Raw genomic sequence first — 8000 nt, forward strand, 5'->3', positions numbered from 1 at the left:
TCCTGAATTCCACTCCAGATGTATCTGAGCCTGATGTATTCCCTGCCAGGCTTGGCACCACTTTGATGTGGACCAGATATAGGGCTCTATTCAAAGGGTCTGGGTGGGGGGGCGCCTGGGTGGCTCAGTCGGTTGGGCGTCCGACTTCAGCTCAGGTCACGATCTCACGGTCCGTGAGTTCGAGCCCCGCGTCGGGCTCTGGGCTGATGGCTCAGAGCCTGGAGCCTGCTTCCGATTCTGTGTCTCCTTCTCTCTCTGCCCCTCCCCCGTTCATGCTCTGTTTCTCTCTGTCTCAAAAATAAATAAAAAACGTTTAAAAAAAATTAAAAAAAAAAAAACAAAGGGGCTGGGGGCTGGGGGTGGGGTGTGGCCATATATCAGATTAGAAAGAGCACTGAATGGATCTGAAGAGCCAGCGGGAGATCCACTCTGGTCTTAATACCTGTGTCGTGATGGCCCAGGTATTTCCAATCTCTGAGGTTCACTCCCATCTCTTGGGCTGGAGCAGTGGTTCTCAACCATTCATGCATTTTAGAGTCACTTAGGGAGTTTTAAAAGAATATCAGTGCCCAGGCTTTACCCCCAGAAATTCTGATTTATCTGGTCCAGGATGGCGCCCACACATGGGTACCCGTGGGCGATTCCAAAGGACAGTCAAGATAGAGAACTCCAAGACTGAATGCCCTCCAAGGGCTACGCCTTCCAGGAGCAGGTGAGCCAGCCCACCTGGGAGTCAGGAGGCTTCAGTTCCACTGTCTTGCTGTGTGGTCTTGGGAAAATCACCCTCCTTCTCTGGGCATCAGCTTGTCCCATCTGCAAAGTGGAAAAGGGGGAAGGCTGGGTGCCGATTTCAACTTACGTGAGTCTATGAGACCCAGTCACCCACTACTAAGCAGATCCAACAAGAGATCTGAGCTCATGAAATCCCAGCTCAGTTTTCCTGGAAACCTAGGCCTGAGAGGCTTGGTAGACCACGTATTCTGTGGCTTCCAGAACAGGTTTGAGTAAGAATTCCAGTTGTTCTTCCCCGTGAGTTCTAGAGGACTTAGTCTGGGTCTCCCATGCTGGGGTCTTGCACAAAAAGTAATTTAAGCAGATTTCCCTGACTTTGCTGCATTTCTTGAAGAGGAAACTGGGCATTAAGGATCTCTCCATATACAGAGGAGACCAATAACAGAAGGCAAACCCTGCTGAGGACCCACTGTGGGCCCTTAGAGAGCTCACCTGCCCCCTCCATGCCTCAGTTTCCCCCATGGTACCACAAAGGGACATCTCTAGCTACCTCGAGGGTGGTGAAAGCCTCAGTTTCCCCCATGGTACCACAAAGAGACATCTCTAGCTACCTCGAGGGCGGTGAAAGTAACAGCGGTAAAGCACTGAGCACATGGTAAGCACTCGATTAATCTTAGCCTTTGTGATTTGGGGAAGACTTCCATCTTTCTTGTAGCAGGCACTGTCCTACACATGTCCAGGCGTGAACTCAGCTAATCCTCATAAAGTCCCATGAGGGGAGTGAGGTCACGATCCCCATTTTGTAGATAAGGAAACAAGCACAGAGACGGTTAGCAGCTTACCCAAGATCACACAGCAGGTAAGAGAAGGAGCTGGGATTCAAGCTTCAGAGCCGGGTTCAGAGCCTGGCCCTTGGCTTAGCCGTACGCCTTCCTGGACGGATGAGAAAGTACACTCGGCTCTGGAGGGAGCGGAGAGGAAAGGCCAGGAGGCAGGGCTGGGCCCTTCTCCTCGCAGGGCCTGGGCCCTCCGTGGGACCCTGGGTAAGATTCAGAACGAGGCGCTGGAGTGACTCAAAGGTAAATCATGAATGCCGCTGCTATAACATTCTTGGAGCGTCTTTTGGCGCACAGATGAACGCGTGAACACACACCCATCGAGCTTGCGTCCAGAAGGGGAACGGCTGGGCCTAGGCTCTGCAGATTCAGCCGTCGAGGTTGCCGGGAAAGCCTCCCCACGGAGATAGCATGTGAGCCAATGAGGGGAGAGAGCAGCCCTGAGCTTTCTGCAGAAGATGGGTTCAGGGAGGCGAGGCCATCGCAAGACAGAGGCTTGCGAGACTCTGCCCGGGAACGGGAGGGCCGCCAGCGCCTGGGAGGGAAGGGAGGCAGGGGGCGAGGGTGGAGGGGCCAAGGGGACTCCTGGGGAGGAAACTGCACGGATTACATCAGCAGCGTGGCTCTGGATGGTTAGGTTCAGTTGCCTCGGAGATACCCAAGCATGGCCGTTAAGGACACCGTGGAAATGAGCCTGGAGTCCAGGGAAGGGGCCGGGCTGGGCTCTCAAGTGCAGATCCAAGAAAGGACAGCACGTGTCCGTGCTGCTGGGAACAACCCACTAGAGGGACGGTTGATGCAGGAGAGAGGGGACAGGATGTGCGCACCTTGCCTGAGAAGGAGAGCGGCCGGTTCACGGAATGAGGCTGACATCAGCATTTCAGGATTTCAGCCCTGAGTTAGCAGACATTGCCTGGGACACGCTGGTACTAAAAAACCTCTATGTTGTTTATCTGAGACTCAAATTTCACCAGACAGCCTACATTTATTATTAATAAGAAATACTCCTGCTCACACAACCAGGAGGTAGAAAAGCCATCTTTTCACCCGGGGCTTAAAGCCCTTGCTTAAAAATACCATCATGGGCACACGCAGGCAGCGGAAAAGCCACCGGCTTAGAAGGCAGGACCGGAACTCTGGTCCACCACGAGCGAGCTGCGACCAGGGGCCGGTCATCTACCTCCCCAAGCCTCAAGGTGTTAGACCCACAGAATGCAATAAGCCCATCTTCTGTATCATTGATTTAAAAAATGGGGGCGCCTGGGTGGCTCAGGCAGTTAAGTGTCCCATTTTGGTTTCGGCTCAGGTCATGATCTCGAGGTTTCATGAGCTCAAGCCCCACGTCGGGCTCTGCGCTGACAGCGTGGAACCTGCTTGGGATTCTCTCTTTCTCCTCTCTCTCTCTCTGCTCCTCCCCCATTCACACTGCCTTTGTTTCTCTCAAGAAAAATAATAATAATAATAGAAATCTCATGGCAGTGCGACCGTGTAAGAGACACAACACTTGGGAGCCCACGGAGGGTTTGGTGAGGAAGTCTCTTGTCTTTCAGAAGAGGCTCCTATTCTCCAAAAATATCAGGAACAAAACCTTCTCGAGGGAATTTTCCCTCTCCCAAATCCGCAGGGCTCAGCGAGGCCTCTGCTAACTACGCGGGTACAGGCCTCACCCCTTCTTCTCTGGCTACAGTTGGATTCCCAAGTCAAGAAACCGCTCATGTACGGGAGGCTGAGATGAGCCCTGAGGTCCAGGGCCAGAGGAGAGTCAGATGCCATGTGTCTCCCCTCTGTCCCCCCTCTGGGCTGGGAGCATGCTGTCCACAGAAGTCCTTCAAGCCCTGCTTTGCCCACTGTGGCTGAGGCTCCAGTGAACCTGGGGGGTGGAATGAATCCCTTGGAATTCTGCTTGGCAAAATCACCCGTGGAGTTTTCCTCCATTGGAATAAACCAAAGTTCCTTGGGTGCCATTCAAGGCTTCCACAAGGTAGAAAACACGGCCCCCGTTTGGAACTGGAGAAACTGGGGCACCTGGGCGGCTCGGTTGGTGAGGCATCCAACTTTGGCTCAGGTCGTGAGCTCATGGTTCATGAGTTCAAGCCCCATGTCGGGCTCTCCACTGTCAGCACGGGGCCCACCTCCAATCTTGTCCCTGTCTCTGTCTGCCCCTCCCCTGCTCACGTGCTCTCTCTCTCAAAAATAAATAAACATTAAAAAAAAAAAAAAGAAACTGGAGAAAGTAGGACTCAGGGAGACAAGTGGGTTTGTCCTCTGGTGGCCTCCCAGCTGGTGAGGCCCACAGGCAGGGCAAGCCAAAAATTCTCACCCAGAGCTCAGCCCCACGGAGGACCTAGGGCCCCACAAGGTCACACGTACCAGACTATACAGCTCCCGAGGCCTCGGGGGTAGCTCTGAATTGTGGGAGGGTAGGCTGTTTCAGGACATGCCGAGCTCTTACAATGGGACCATGTCCGATGGGTTCTGATGAGCCTGGTTTAAATGGGGTGCCAGAGAAGTGCCAAAGGCCCCTCATTCACATTTATTCCATGCCTGGCAGAGAAGCATCTAGAAGCTCCATTCTCTAGGGAACCAGAGAGAATGTCCCATTCCCAAATGTCCCATTCCCAACGTTGCTCCCCACCAGCCAGTCAGGAGCACACGGTAAGTGCACACAGCAAAGGCTTTGGGAGTAAGGGAGCCTGAGCCTGAGTGCACAGCCCAGCCTCACCTTTGAGATCAGCTGACCTCTCCACTGCTTCCGTGAGGATCAAAGCAGACACCAGAGCCGGGAGTGGGGCGGGGGGAGGCCACTCCACCAATGAGAGCATTCGCAAACTTCTTCTTCTTATATATATTTCACATGTTCATGCAGGTGAAGTACAAGAATAAAGATATGGAAGAACCCCATAATGGGGCGCCTGGGTGGCTTGGTCGGTTAAGCGGCCAACTTCGGCTCAGGTCATGATCTCACGGTCCGTGAGTTCGAGCCCCGCGTCGGGCTCTGTGCTGACAGCTCAGAGCCTGGAGCCTGTTTCGGATTCTGTGTCTCCCTCTCTCTCTGCTCCTCCCCTGTTCATGCTCTGTCTCTCTCTCTCTCTGTCTCAAAAATAAATAAACGTTAAAAAAAAAAAAAAAAAAAAACATCCATAACCTCACCACCTACCGAAGAACCATGTAACATGTTTGCACACACCCCCGCTGGAATGAGGGGGGCTGTCCTCAGGTCACCAGATCAGATTAAATAGATTTGATTTTATTTTATACATGTTCATTTATTTTTGAGAAAGAGACAGAGAGCACAAGTGGGGGAGGGGCAGAGAAGGTGGGAGAGAGAATCCCAAGCAGGCTCCGAGCTGTCAGCGTAGAGCCCAACACGGGGCTCGTGAGATCATGACCTGAGCCGAAACCAAGAGTCAGATACTTCACCGAATGAGCCACCCAGGCGCCCGTAAATAAATATTCTAAAAGGCAAATATGAAATGAGACAAAACTCACTCTACCATGCAGGCTGGTTATTAGATTTAATCATATGGTGATATTTGTCTTACCTGTAAGCTTTTCCCCAATTAGTTCTTCTTTTTAAATCATAAATTTACTGGTTGCACACTTTATGTTCCCTGGTCTTTCACTTAATTTGCAACACTCAGATAAAAATACAAAACAAAATCTGTGTTTGAAGGAAGTCCCGATGACTTATGAAAGCTTTTCATACATTTTCTTTCTTTCTTTCTTTTTTAATGTTTATTTTTGAGAGAGAGAAAGGGCATGTGCAAGTGGGGAGGGGACAGAGAGAGAGGAGACGGGGATCTGAAGCGGGCTCTGCCCTGACAGCAGAGAGCCCGATATGGGGCTCGAACTCACGAACCGTGAGCTCATGACCTGAGCCAAGACCGAGAGTCAGGCGCTTAACCGACTGTGAGCAACCTGGAAGGAAACAATTTATCCCCATTTTACGTGAGTACCGAGGCTCCAGGTAGGGAATGTATCACACAAGGGTCACAAAGGGGTGGAAACCACACGCAGACCCAGATATTCTGACTCCCGCGTCCAGACTATTCTCCAGAAGCCCACAGAGGCTCATGGCCCGTGTGCAGAGCAGGAAGTCAGAAAGTCTGTGCTGAGAACCCGGGTGACTGCAGTTCTTCAGCTCTGGGGTCTCAGTTTCCCCAGCTGTGTTATCGCTGCAGCATTAGCTAAACTAAAAGACCCACACGGGAATAAGGGATCGATGACACGTGTCCCTGCATCAGGCTCGGTGTGGTCACGGCAGACGCTGTCATCGGCAGGGAGGGGAATTGCCTGCTCTTGAGCTGCGTGGCCACATCCCCGGCACTCCACTTCCCAGAGGCCCTCCGTCGATACTCACCCCCACGGCCCCCCTCTACAGGGACAGTACTCGCCTCTGTCACAGTGTCCCTGGATGACCTGCTGTCATTTTCTGCATGAACACGTGGAACAACTACTGCACTTTCGATCACCGTGTGTTGGTTGACAAGTGGCCGAGTCTTCTTTCGTCCATCAAAAAGTTCTTGAACCTTCCACCGTGCCAAGCCTTTTGCAGGCGCTGGGTTGGAAAGAAGGAAAATGGTGAGAGATTCCTGCTCTTCAGAAGGCTGGTTGGAGGACACCTGGGAGCAGATCCCAGCAGTGAAACCGAGGGAGGCACAGAGGAGGCCACCGCCGGCGGGGGGCTCGGCCTCACGGACGGGACACTGGACCCGGGCAGGTGGAGGGAAAGTCTGGAGGGAACAGCACAGTCGTGGCGGCAGGGTTTGGGGGGGGTGGTGAGAAGTCCATCAGACCTTGTGGGAAAGTGGGACGCCCGCGTCCTGAAGAGCCTTGAGAGCCAGGCTGGGAAGCTGGTTTTAGCCTGTCCTCCTGGCCACTCGAGCAGGGCCGGCAGCCCAAACGAGACTGAGCCCTAACTCTGGGCACACCCAGCACAAGAGGGAGGCAGAGCTGACCCCCAGAATGCTCACATGGGGCTGGCATCCGCGAAGAATCCTCTCTCTTCCCACAGTGCTGGGGGCGGGGGCTGCCGCGGGGGTGGTGATGCCCAGCCCAAACCACCCAACCCTTTCCCTGGACCTTCAAGGTCATGGGCGGAAGAGGCTCACGGCACCAGCTGGAGGGCTTCCCCTGTGGGTCGGAAAAGCGTCTCCTCTGCTTTGGAGCTGAATTTGTCCTGCGATCTTGTCGTCTTATTGTTGCACAAGTCACACCGGGCACTTATCTGCCCCCGTCCGGGCTCTCGCCTGCCTCTCAGATCACAGCAGACAGTGCTCCGCCCATTCACTGTGGCTCTTGACCAGCTCCCTGCTCCTCCGCTCCTTTCTTCCTCTCCTTCCCTCCATGCTGGGAAGCCTGTCGCAATGATGTGGCTTTAGAGGCCCTTTAAAATCCAGAGTTTTGCCACCGAAGCTGAGATTCACGTCTGTATTGGCTGGGAGATTGGATTCGGGGATCCACTGATACCGTTCCAAGTGGAACAGAGCTCAGAGTAAGAGTGATTTAAATAAGAAGCAAGTCCACCCCCGCCCCCGCCACCCCCTGCCACGTGGAAGTCCCCGCAGGCGTGATGCTCTGCTCTGCAAAGCCATCGGGGGTCCACGCTCTTCTGTCACCTGCTTCACAGGGTCCGTGACAGACATCCCTTTAATAAGGACACAAAGCAGACATCCCTCAGACCACTGCATGCAGATCCTAGCCTGAGGCTACAAGAGAGGCTGGGAAATGCAGCCCATTCTGGAAGCCAGCTCGTCAGTGTGGAAGGATAGAAGGGATATTGGGGTTCACCGTTTTTTTTAGCTGTGTGCGTTCCTTCTGGTCCTCCAAAAAGCAGACACCATGCACGATTAGCCATGCTAGAGATGTCTCAGGGCAATGCCGGTGAAGAATGGAGGGGGAGGCTGGGAGAGCTGTCAGACTGCGAGGCAGGTCTGAGTGGGGAGGAGACAGAGAGGGGAGGGAGGTCCTGGTGGGAGAATAGAAACATCTCCAGTGCACCGGGGGTCCTGACAGAGTCCAGTCAGGGATTCTGAGCCAAAGGGCGCAGCAGAGACCTGCAGCTCCTGCTGGGCTCTATGCCCCCCCCCCCCCCCCCGCCGCCTTGTGCTCAGCTGCTGGCGGGGGGCCGCCCTTGGAAAGTGTGGCCTCGAGGACAAGGACTGGACGTGGGTGTCAGGGCGGCCGCTGGGCTCAGGCACGAAGCTCCCTGCCTCAGAGATCTGAGAGGTGCACATGGGTGGCCCCTGAAGCCACTTTGGGCAAAGCTGCTTAATCCTTAAATCCCCATTTCCCCAACTATAAAATGGGGATAAGGACTCTCACTCAGGGTGGGCGTGAGGACGAGAGATCCTACCTGTAAGGAGCTCGTCCCAGCGCCTCGCACGCAGGGAGATTCCAGGAGCTGACCACTTTTACTGCTGCCGGTGATGA

At 54.0% G+C, this 8000-nt stretch overlaps 1 long non-coding RNA gene across 1 annotated transcript; it reads right to left on the bottom strand.

Moving 5' to 3' along the window:
• Nucleotides 1-263: 263 nt before the first annotated feature.
• On the bottom strand, nucleotides 264-4496 carry LOC122215169. The gene is made up of 4 exons (XR_006200278.1): nucleotides 4291-4496; nucleotides 1575-1665; nucleotides 727-813; nucleotides 264-287 (listed from the first exon to the last, which is right to left on the bottom strand). It is a non-coding gene; the product is annotated as an uncharacterized LOC122215169 (long non-coding RNA).
• Between the last annotated feature and the right edge of the window lie 3504 nt (nucleotides 4497-8000).

Source organism: Panthera leo, chromosome A3, assembly GCF_018350215.1.
Source record: "Panthera leo isolate Ple1 chromosome A3, P.leo_Ple1_pat1.1, whole genome shotgun sequence".
Classification (NCBI taxonomy): Eukaryota; Metazoa; Chordata; class Mammalia; order Carnivora; family Felidae; genus Panthera; species Panthera leo.